Consider the following 13,051-nt stretch of genomic DNA (forward strand, 5'->3'; position numbering starts at 1 on the left):
AAAAAAAATACTTCGTTTCGAGCAATATTTCGGTTAGAAAGGTAATGTTGTTATATAACTAAGCCCGGCACGGCCGGGTGGGTTTAGACGTTCAACTTGTAATCTGAGGGTCACAGGTTCGCACAAAATATGCTCGCCCCTTCAGGCCTGGGACGTTATAATAATACGGTCAATCCCACTATTCGTTGGTAAAAGAGTAGCCCAAAAGTTGGCGGTGGATGGTGATGATTAGCTGTCTTCCCTCTAGTTCTACACTGCTAAATTAGAGACAGCTAGCGCAGATAGCCCTTGAGTGGCTTTGTGCGAAATTCAAAAAAAATTATATAGCCATTTTGTCCTTGGTTCTGTCTCCACGAATAGCTCCAGAAAACAATATTTTGTTATTATTGATTAAAAATGTGTTCAGTGTATTTTTATTATTTAACCTTTGTTGATACGAGTCACGTCTGCACGAGCTAAATTTTTGAGCACGATGACTGTGAGAAAGAAATGTTTCTGTGAAAAACTGGTTGAATGTAACAGAACGGGGTTTTCTTTCCGTCGTGCCTTACCAACCTACGTAGCAGAACAAGATATCAGTTTGGAAAAAAACACGTCACATTGGTTGCTAAGTGACGAAAAAAGTTTGCTATGTAATTCGAGTGTTTTGTCCTAAGGCCTTTTAGTTGTTTTTTTTTGTCTAAATCTGGTCAGTGAACTTTGTTTAATGAGCGTTTGATGTTTGTTTGTTTGACGTTTATCGTGTTTGTTAGATTTTGCTTTCTAACACTAACATAATTAGTTTACATTAAATTAATAAATAAATATGAGGTAACAAGGAAAACTGCTATATTCATCATAAGTGTTATCTAGTATGTGACCTTTCTTTGGTCCTCTGAATTTCGAAGCTGGCGAACCGGGTTCGAATGCATGCGATACTACGCAGATTAATCTCTGGTAAAATTATGGAAGGTAGTTTTAGTAGCTTTGCCATAAATACAAACCATTAAACAGTCTTCACGATACAAAAAAAACAACAACTGTCTCACTATAAAGAAATCAAACTATTTACATTTACCCATGTGCTGTTAAGAAACATAATGAAAATAAAAACACACGTCCATTCTTTGTGTCAGTTTAGTGGTCGCTATGATATATTTTAACAATCGTTGATTAAAAAGAAAGCCAATCAAGACTGACCGAAACCAATTTCTGTATAAGTTAAGGACCTCTAACGTATTAATAAGGAATTCAGTTAAACGTTAAAACACGTATCGCTTTAAAAACCAAAAGAGAAGCCCTGTCCTAACGAGATATAGATTTACCAACTTCTGAAAACCCAACAGTAACCAATACGTTGTTTCTTTTCTCTTATTCCGTTTAATTTACATTCGTTATTTGTTTGTTTACAGGCGCTGTTGAAGATATTTCTGGTGTATTCATGTTTCCTTACAATAGTCAAGACAGAAACCGACTACAAGAGTAAGTGATCTTATGTTTTATATTAGACTTCATGGTTCCATGGTTCGAGTCTGGATGACGCTAATTTCCAGCTTGGTATTCCTTTACCGAACATGCTCGTCTTCTCAGCCGAGGGGTCGTTATAATCAATAGTATTTATCAATTGTTATATACTATCCAACAGCTAGTTGTGGGTGGTATTGACCAGTTACCCTTACTATCCAACAGCTAGTTGTGGGTGGTATTGACCAGTTACCCTTACTATCCAACATCTAGTTGTGGGTGGTATTGACCAGTTACCCTTACTATCCAACAGCTAGTTGTGGGTGGTATTGACCAGTTACCCTTTCATTAGTATGTCCATTTAAAATTAAAGCTACCATGTTAGTCCTGGAGTAACTTTGTGATCTATTCAGCAACATTCATAAATCTACGAAACATTAAGCAATGGTTGTTTGTTTAGGTTTGAATTCTGAATATAACACACTAATGTTATTAAACACCACAAAACTAAGCTCCGAAGAAGACCCCAAATATTGTTAAAACGTTTCGGTATTAGTTTCGCTTACTGTTTCAATAAAATGTTTAATATTTTTTGTAAACTATCTAATATAAGAGCATGTGTTATATGTTTCTGCGGCTGCTTTAAAAATTAAGAGAGAGGGACTAATGTATTATAAAATGAAAAAAAATTAAATGTTTAGTGAAGGGGGGACATCCCCCAGGCAGTAAAAGAAAAAGTCTCCGTGTAATAGCAAGAATCTTTCCACCGTTGTCTCATTGGGGGAACATTTCGTGGGTAATAATGAAAAATAGTTATCCTAGGGTGAGGGGGAAAATCCCCTGTAGTATAATTAAATAATCCACTTCTACATCTGGGAAATAATTTCTGAGTAAAAAGATGAAAAACCACCTGTGTAGTAAAGAAAGATCATAAGACCTAGTTTGATTAAACATCTAATCTTCCTTGGGGGGTTTTTAATGTAAAGTTAAGGTTAAATATTAATCAATAATTTGTGTCAGCCGTATGATAAAGTACAGAAACTTGTCTTAATGTGTATAAAGTACAGAAACTTGTCTAAATGTGTATAAAGTACAAAAACTTGTCTTAATGTGTATAAAGTACAGAAACTTGTCTAAATGTGTATAAAGTACAAAAACTTGTCTTAATGTGTATAAAGTACAGAAACTTGTCTAAATGTGTATAAAGTACAAAAACTTGTCTTAATGTGTATAAAGTACAGAAACTTGTCTAAATGTGTATAAAGTACAGAAACTTGTCTTAATGTGTATAAAGTACAGAAACTTGTCTGAATGTGTATAAAGTACAGAAACTTGTCTTAATGTGTATAAAGTACAGAAACTTGTCTAAATGTGTATAAAGTACAAAAACTTGTCTTAATGTGTATAAAGTACAGAAACTTGTCTAAATGTGTATAAAGTACAAAACTTGTCTTAATGTGTATAAAGTACAGAAACTTGTCTAAATGTGTATAAAGTACAAAAACTTGTCTTAATGTGTATAAAGTACAGAAACTTGTCTAAATGTGTATAAAGTACAGAAACTTGTCTTAATGTGTATAAAGTACAGAAACTTGTCTGAATGTGTATAAAGTACAGAAACTTGTCTTAATGTGTATAAAGTACAGAAACTTGTCTAAATGTGTATAAAGTACAGAAACTTGTCTTAATGTGTATAAAGTACAGAAACTTGTCTAAATGTGTATAAAGTACAGAAACTTGTCTTAATGTGTATAAAGTACAGAAACTTGTCTAAATGTGTATAAAGTACAAAAACTTGTCTTAATGTGTATAAAGTACAGAAACTTGTCTTAATGTGTATAAAGTACAGAAACTTGTCTTAATGTGTATGAAGTACAGAAACTTGTCTGAAAATGTATAAAGTACAGAAACTTGTCTTAATGTGTATAAAGCACAGAAACTTGTCTTAATGTGTATAAAGTACAAAAACTTATCTTAATGTGTATAAAGTACAGAAACTTGTCTGAAAGTGTATAAAGTACAGAAACTTGTCTTAATGTGTATAAAGTACAGAAACTTGTCCTAATGTGTATAAAGTACAGAAACTTGTCTTAATGTGTATAAAGTACAAAAACTTGTCTTAATGTGTATAAAGTACAGAAACTTGTCTTAATGTGTATAAAGTACAGAAACTTGTCTTAATGTGTATAAAGTACAGAAACTTGTCTTAATGTGTATAAAGTACAGAAACTTGTCTTAATGTGTATAAAGTACAGAAACTTGTCTGAAAGTGTATAAAGTACAGAAACTTGTCTTAATGTGTATAAAGTACAGAAACTTGTCTGAAATGTATAAAGTACAGAAACTTGTCTTAATGTGTATAAAGTACAGAAACTTGTCTTAATGTGTATAAAGTACAGAAACTTGTCTGAAAGTGTATAAAGTGTATAAAAAGTACAGAAACTTGTCTGAATAAAGTGTATAAAAGTACAGAAACTTGTCTTAATGTGTATAAAGTACAGAAACTTGTCTGAAAGTGTATAAAGTACAGAAACTTGTCTTAATGTATAAAGTACAGAAACTTGTCTTACAGAAACAGAAACTTGTCTTAATGTGTATAAAGTACAGAAACTTGTCTTAATGTGTATAAAGTTACAGAAACTTGTCTTAAAGTGTATAAAGTACAGAAACTTGTCTTAATGTGTATAAAGTACAGAAACTTGTCTTAATGTGTATAAAGTACAGAAACTTGTCTTAATGTGTATAAAGTACAGAAACTTGTCTTGTAATGTGTATAAAGTACAGAAACTTGTCTTAATGTGTATAAAGTACAGAAACTTGTCTTAATGTGTATAAAGTACAGAAACTTGTCTTAATGTGTATAAAGTACAGAAACTTGTCTTAATGTGTATAAAAGTACAAAACTTGTCTTAATGTGTATAAAGTACAGAAACTTGTCTTAATGTTGTCTTAATGTGTATAAAGTACAGAAACTTGTCTTGTAAAAGTGTTGTCTTATAAAAGTACAGAAACTTGTCTTAATGTGTATAAAGTACAGAAACTTGTCTTAATGTGTATAAAGTACAGAAACTTGTCTTAATGTGTATAAAGTACAGAAACTTGTCTTAATGTGTATAAAGTACAGAAACTTGTCTTAATGTGTATAAAGTACAGAAACTTGTCTTAATGTGTATAAAGTACAGAAACTTGTCTTGTCTTAATGTGTATAAAGTACAGAAACTTGTCTTAATGTGTATAAAGTACAGAAACTTGTCTTAATGTGTACAGAAACTTGTCTTAATGTGTATAAAGTACAGAAACTTGTCTGAATGTGTATAAAGTACAGAAACTTGTCTTAATGTGTATAAAGTACAGAAACTTGTCTTAATGTGTATAAAGTACAGAAACTTGTCTTAATGTGTATAAAGTACAGAAGCTTGTCTTAATGTGTATAAAGTACAGAAACTTGTCTTAATGTGTATAAAGTACAGAAACTTGTCTTGTCTTAATGTGTATAAAGTACAGAAACTTGTCTTAATGTGTATAAAGTACAGAAACTTGTCTTAATGTGTGTATAAAGTACAGAAACTTGTCTTAATGTGTATAAAGTACAGAAACTTGTCTTAATGTGTATAAAGTATTTGTCTTAATGTGTATAAAGTACAGAAACTTGTCTGAAAGTGTATAAAGTACAGAAACTTGTCTTAATGTGTATAAAAGTACAGAAACTTGTCTTAATGTGTATAAAGAAACTACAGAAACTTGTCTTAATGTGTATAAAGTACAGAAACTTGTCTTAATGTGTATAAAGTACAGAAACTTGTCTTAATGTGTAATGTAAAGTACAGAAACTTGTCTTAATGTGTATAAAGTACAGAAACTTGTCTTAATGTGTATAAAGTACAGAAACTTGTCTGAAAGTGTATAAAGTACAGAAACTTGTCTTAATGTGTATAAAGTACAGAAACTTGTCTTAATGTGTATAAAGTACAGAAACTTGTCTTAATGTGTATAAAGTACAGAAACTTGTCTTAATGTGTATAAAAGTACAGAAACTTGTCTGAAAAGTGTATAAAGTACAGAAACTTGTCTTAATGTGTATAAAGTACAGAAACTTGTCTTAAAATGTGTATAAAGTACAGAAACTTGTCTTAATGTGTATAAAGTACAATGTGTAAAAGTACTTGTCTTAATGTGTATAAAGTACAGAAACTTGTCTTAATGTATAAAGTATATAAAAGTACAGAAACTTGTCTGAAAGTGTATAAAGTACAGAAACTTGTCTTAATGTGTATAAAGTACAGAAACTTGTCTTAATGTGTATAAAGTACAGAAACTTGTCTTAATGTGTATAAAAAGTACAGAAACTTGTCTTAATGTGTATAAAGTACAGAAACTTGTCTTAATGTGTATAAAGTACAGAAACTTGTCTTAATGTGTATAAAGTACAGAAACTTGTCTGAAAATGTAATAAAAATTACAGAAACTTGTCTTAATGTGTATAAAGTACAGAAACTTGTCTTAATGTGTATAAAGTTACAGAAACTTGTCTTAATGTGTATAAAGTACAGAAACTTGTCTTAATGTGTATAAAGTACAGAAACTTGTCTTAATGTGTATAAAGTACAGAAACTTGTCTTAATGTGTATAAAGTACAGAAACTTGTCTTAATGTGTATAAAGTACAGAAACTTGTCTTAATGTGTATAAAGTACAGAAACTTGTCTTAATGTGTATAAAGTACAGAAACTTGTCTTAATGTGTATAAAATTACAGAAACTTGTCTTAATGTGTATAAAGTACAGAAACTTGTCTTAATGTGTATAAAGTACAGAAACTTGTCTTAATGTGTATAAAGTACAGAAACTTGTCTGAAAGTGTATAAAGTACAGAAACTTGTCTTAATGTGTATAAAGTACAGAAACTTGTCTTAATGTGTATAAAGTACAGAAACTTGTCTGAAATGTATAAAGTACAGAAACTTGTCTTAATGTGTATAAAGTACAGAAACTTGTCTTAATGTGTATAAAGTACAGAAACTTGTCTTAATGTGTATAAAGTACAGAAACTTGTCTGAAAGTGTATAAAGTACAGAAACTTGTCTGAAAGTGTATAAAGTACAGAAACTTGTCTTAATGTGTATAAAGTACAGAAACTTGTCTGAAAGTGTATAAAGTACAGAAACTTGTCTTAATGTGTATAAAGTACAGAAACTTGTCTTAATGTGTATAAAGTACAGAAACTTGTCTGAAAGTGTATAAAGTACAGAAACTTGTCTTAATGTGTATAAAGTACAGAAACTTGTCTGAAAGTGTATAAAGTACAGAAACTTGTCTTAATGTGTATAAAGTACAGAAACTTGTCTTAATGTGTATAAAGTACAGAAACTTGTCTAAACGTGTATAAAGTACAGAAACTTGTCTGAAAGTGTATAACAGAAACTTGTCTTAATGTGTATAAAGTACAGAAACTTGTCTGAAAGTGTATAAAGTACAGAAACTTGTCTTAATGTGTATAAAGTACAGAAACTTGTCTTAATGTGTATAAAGTACAGAAACTTGTCTGAAAGTGTATAAAGTACAGAAACTTGTCTTAATGTGTATAAAGTACAGAAACTTGTCTTAATGTGTATAAAGTACAGAAACTTGTCTTAATGTGTATAAAGTACAGAAACTTATCTGAAAGTGTATAAAGTACAGAAACTTGTCTTAATGTGTATAAAGTACAGAAACATGTCTTAATGTGTATAAAACGTAGAAACTTGTCTTAGCGTGTATAATTCTAACTAACCGTCATTATCACCGATTGAGTTAAGAACTCGAAGTCCAATACAATGTGTTGGAAAGGATGTTGAGCAGAAATAATAATTAGTGAAATAACTAATATATTTACTTAGTGGAATCATTCACCCGTCATTTACCTCGTGGGAATCCAACACACGAATGTTTACTCGGTATAGTAATTGGATTGTGTTCCTTACGTCAACGTAAAAGAAACAGAAACTGTTTTGCGGGCTGAATTGTTTATGTGTTTACTCTGGATTTTGGCATCATGTAGAGATTTGTGACTTCGTCAGAACATTTTAACTGGAAATGTTTGTAGCATTCGTAGGTATCATTAACAGTAGCAGATTTAAGATTGTGTGGGCCCAGATACCAATAAAACAGAATAAAATTATCAATGGGCCTCGATAAAGACCGACCATGGGCCTTGGGGCTGAGCCCCCTCTAGCTCCTATCTACATACATCATTGATTATTAAAACATTGGGATGGAATTAAACGTTTATCTTTGGAGTAGTAAATGCTATAATAGATATTTTACTGTCGAAAAGCGACGGAAGACTTGTTCGTCAACCTAATCGGCCGAAATAGGAGTTAGTGTTGTAGAACAAGCTACTGGAAATACAAGTTTAGTAGCAGACACTCGCAAATTGCTTGCTATCAAATTAGTCTCTTTACTGGAACCAGTATTTATTAAAATCCAAGATTTGTAAAATGATACGAAATGCAATGGTAGACACCGATATGTGCAAGGCCATTTCTATTGAAGTCATAGTTATAAAACTGATATTAGTCCTGAGTTCAATAAAAAGGCATAAATTGACATTGTACTGTATACATTTTTTACACTTGCTTCGTTAGAACTAAATTATACTGTGCTTAACGCCATCTGTAAATAAACATATGAATGTTATTTTAATACCTAACGTCAGACCTTTCTGAAACCTTCGAACTTTTAATGTTATTTTATTAAATGGTTAATGAAGGATATTTACATCCATGTGTTTTGGGTATTCTTTCATTAATAAAACAGTTATAGTGGTTTTTCGTTGAGATTTCAGCTAACTGGCGCAGGCAGGCGCTTGCACTGTTTTTCGGGGTAAAATTCTTACTGGGCATGTTTGTCACGCGTATTGACAGCAGAATAACAGTATGACAAAATTTCGGTGTCTATGATTAGAACAATTTTGTATTATTCCAAAAACATCTGTATTTAAAGAGGTACTTGTACGATAAAGACAATAATCCAAGTTTAAATGCCTTGTGGGTCTCTGCTAGTCTATTATAATAATATTCAGTTTTTGCCTCATGATAATGCGCACTCACCTTACTATCAAGTACGCATGCGCACACACCTTATTTTCTGTAACAGAAACACGAACAAACGTATTATAATATGGATGTTCTAACGTTTGAAAGCGATAAAGAACTTGTTTGTCGACCCCAGTGACCGAGCCAGAAATAGGGGTCTGTGTTGTAGAGAAACCTGTTGGTATAACTAACTGACATGTTTGACCATAGGCTACCACGAAAACGTTGCTGTTCTAATTTTTTTTTTTTTTCCATAACAATTTCGTCACATTACAGTCTAAACCTTTTATAAGCAACCTCGACCATTAAATAATTACACTGAACATTATGTTGGTAGGTAAGAAGAAGAAAGTCGAATCTGTGAATTCCAGGTTGATGTCTAGTCTATATTTACCACTTCGTTTATTTTTGAGTTTTATAGGGCAGGGCTTGTTGCAAGCTAACAAGTGTAGCAGTACGACTGGATTATCAGAGCAGGTTACTATTACACAAGTTTTTTCCTTCATTCTTTAATCTATGGCATATGTAACGTAATGAAGTCAGGAGGACACTTTCACGTTCGTTAGAGGGTGATGTGTACTAAGACAACCCCACCCTGTCCGTGCCGCAGGCGAATCGCCCAGTTACTAGGTGTTGAGTCCTACTCGGTTCAGCCAGGGTAAAAAATTATGCTTTCATTCACATACCAACATTAAGGTAAGGCCGTTGACCTCTTACAGTAATGAGGTCAGTACAGTTCAGTGTTGTTAAAAGACTTTATGGATTGATCAGGACTTCGTTCTCACACGTACCAGTCTTTGTTAGTCGAAAGATGACTGACAAAATGGCGGTTTGAACCCAGAATTTATCTCAAAAGTGACAGCGACAATTTACACTAAAGAAACTTGGATGCAGAAGTTCCATGATTTTATCCTACAGGGAAAACGAATGGAGGTCACTGTACCCCTAGAGGTATTGTTACAATAATAAATACTAGAAGGTCTGAAACCTAAGCCTAAATTCAGTTCATTGATGGTTCATTGACTGAGTTTACTGCATTATGCCGGAATTTTCCTAAATGCATGCAGAGATACACACTTTGACTTTTCTAAATACTGAAAGGTAATTTTGACATTTTTCAACACTGATAGGAAAGACGAATGTCTGTTATGATATATTATACTACTATTTAACTAACCTCATCCTCAGAGTGTTTATCGAAAGAATCGTGAGTTTAATTTAAAACGTTTTGATAGTTACCAAAATCGCCGTCAGGATAACTGAACATTTGGTTTCACTTCACGTACTTAAGACAGATATGATACTTTGAAATTGACGATATAGATGAGTACTCTTCTCAGTATTATAATAATGTATTTTTGTTACGAAACGTACGTTCAAAAGATAACACCATCTACTTATCATATCACAATTAATTTTTAAGACTTTCCAGCATAATTCTGACAATTTCTGAAATTGTTTCTCCAATTATCTTTCCTGTGATGCTATTCAAGAATCGTAACAAACGAACATTTTACAACACAACTTCTCCAAGTGTTTTTCCTCGATGCCACTCAACAATACTAACAAATGAACATTCTACAACAAGCCTTTCTCCAATTATCTTTCCTCTGATGCCATTCAACAATACTAACAAATGGACATTCTACAACAAGCCTTTCTCCAATTATCTTTCCTCTGATGCCATTCAACAATACTAACAAATGAACATTCTACAACACAACTTCTCCAGTTGTCTTTCCTGTGATGCTATTCATGAATCGTAACAAACGAACATTTTACAACAATCCTTTCTCCAGTTATTTTTCCTCTGATAACATTCAACAATACTAACAAACGAACATTCTACAACACAACTTCTCAGGTGTCTTTCTCTGATGCCATTCAACAATACTAACAAATGAACATTCTAAAACAATTCTTTCTCCAATTATCTTTCCTCTGATGCCATTCAACAATACTAACAAATGAACATTCTACAACACAACTTCTCAGGTGTCTTTCTCTGATGCCATTCAACAATACTAACAAATGAACATTCTAAAACAATTCTTTCTCCAATTATCTTTCCTCTGATGCCATTCAACAATACTAACAAATGAACATTCTACAACACAACTTCTCCAGTTGTCTTTCCTGTGATGCTATTCAAGAATCGTAACAAACGAACATTTTACAACAATCCTTTCTCCAGTTATTTTTCCTCTGATACCATTCAACAATACTAACAAACGAACATTCTACAACACAACTTCTCAGGTGTCTTTCTCTGATGCCATTCAAGAACCATAACAAACGAACATTTTACAACAATCCTTTCTCCAGTTATTTTTTCTCTGATACCATTCAACAATACTAACAAACAAACATTCTACAACACAACTTCTCAGGTGTCTTTCCTGTGATGCTAATCAAGAATCGTAACAAACGAACATTTTACAACAATCCTTTCTCCAGTTATTTTTTCTCTGATGCCATGCAACAATACTAACAAACAAACATTCTACAACACAACTTCTCCAGTTGTCTTTCCTGTGATGCTATTCAAGAATCGTAACAAACGAACATTTTACAACAATCCTTTCTCCAGTTATTTTTCCTCTGATACCATTCAACAATACTAACAAACGAACATTCTACAACACAACTTCTCAGGTGTCTTTCTCTGATGCCATTCAAGAACCATAACAAACGAACATTTTACAACAATCCTTTCTCCAGTTATTTTTCCTCTGATACCATTCAACAATACTAACAAACGAACATTCTACAACACAACTTCTCAGGTGTCTTTCTCTGATGCCATTCAAGAACCATAACAAACGAACATTTTACAACAATCCTTTCTCCAGTTATTTTTTCTCTGATACCATTCAACAATACTAACAAACAAACATTCTACAACACAACTTCTCAGGTGTCTTTCCTGTGATGCTAATCAAGAATCGTAACAAACGAACATTTTACAACAATCCTTTCTCCAGTTATTTTTTCTCTGATGCCATGCAACAATACTAACAAACAAACATTCTACAACACAACTTCTCCAGTTGTCTTTCCTGTGATGCTATTCAAGAATCGTAACAAACGAACATTTTACAACAATCCTTTCTCCAGTTATTTTTTCTCTGATACCATTCAACAATACTAACAAACAAACATTCTACAACACAACTTCTCCAGTTGTCTTTCCTGTGATGCTATTCAAGAATCGTAACAAACGAACATTTTACAACAATCCTTTCTCCAGTTATTTTTTCTCTGATGCCATTCAACAATACTAACAAAACGAACATTCTACAACACAACTTCTCCAGTTGTCTTTCCTCGATGCCATTAAACAACACTAGTAACTGTACATTCTACAGCACATCTTTATTCAATTGTCTTTCCTCAGTATTAGTCAGTGAAGACCCTAAAGTTTCAACCTTTTTTTTATGATATTAGACAACTAGCACTAAAAATCTTCCTTTAAGTGTCGTACATTATGATAGATAACGAAAGGACAAAATAATATAATATTAGTCAATGAACATTGTAATATTTTCCTCCAATACCAATTCCTAAGTATATGTTTTTATAACAGGATTTGACACTATTTGCTTTTGGTCAAACGTTTTCATACATTGTTTGTGATACATCTTTTGTTGAATCATTGCATGGATATAACGTGTTCACAAAGTTTATTTTCTTCCGAAATTATCTTTCACGTGAAGCATTTCCCAGAATACTGAAAGCTTGGACATTACTAAGAATACCACAGTCTTACAAACAACGTTCAAGAATGTCTGACTGGGTATATGCCAATGCTTTTTAGTTATGAAATTCAAACAACAAACTACAACATCCATATAGCCATGATTGCACCTTGGAAATATAAATTTATAGATGGCGTAAGAACTGTGCCGTTTTGCATTAACGAAATATCTGATTATAAATAATTTAAGTTGAATTTTGGGATAGATTTTACAATTTAAAGTGGCTTCAGAATGTTTTTTTTCTAAAATTCTAAACCATATTTCCGTGTATACGAAAACGGAGAATAAACAATGTGTTTAATGGTATAACATTTATTTATTTTAGAATTATATCAAACCTCTAAATAATTAATTAAATTATATTTATTTGTTGTGATTTATTTATATTTACTATTTTTTTCATGAACGAAATGTGAATTTTTTTATCCTAAGGGTAAATATAAATCAAAATAAAATTATTATCCAGTAAATGATGATGTATTCTAACACAATGCACCTAAATTAACCATTTTATTTTATACAAAGCTAGCTATAAATATGCCTAAAAATGGTCATTAGAAAACTAGGTGCACTTGTCAGATTTCGTTACAGAAACTGATCATGATTCCAGATGATAACATCGGGAAAATACGGTATTGATAAAGATAGTCATATGGAAACCAGGTGCCGGAACCATTATATTATTAAATATTTGTTTGCGTATGATATTTGCACAAAGTCATACTAGAGGTATTTATTCTAGTCATACCTAATATTGAACTAATGGATTAGAATAAAAA

At 32.0% G+C, this 13,051-nt stretch overlaps 1 pseudogene across 1 annotated transcript in view; it reads left to right on the forward strand.

The window, feature by feature from the left end:
- The first annotated feature begins 1,324 nt into the window (after window positions 1-1,324).
- Window positions 1,325-13,051, forward strand: part of LOC143224728 (chitotriosidase-1-like) — a 49,692-nt pseudogene continuing 37,965 nt past the window's right edge. Inside the window, exon 1 of the transcript XR_013013419.1 lies at window positions 1,325-1,461. The product of XR_013013419.1 is annotated as a chitotriosidase-1-like (transcript). The remainder of the gene's footprint in view (window positions 1,462-13,051) is intronic.

Source organism: Tachypleus tridentatus, chromosome 9 (assembly GCF_004210375.1).
Source record: "Tachypleus tridentatus isolate NWPU-2018 chromosome 9, ASM421037v1, whole genome shotgun sequence".
NCBI classification, from domain to species: domain Eukaryota; kingdom Metazoa; phylum Arthropoda; class Merostomata; order Xiphosura; family Limulidae; genus Tachypleus; species Tachypleus tridentatus.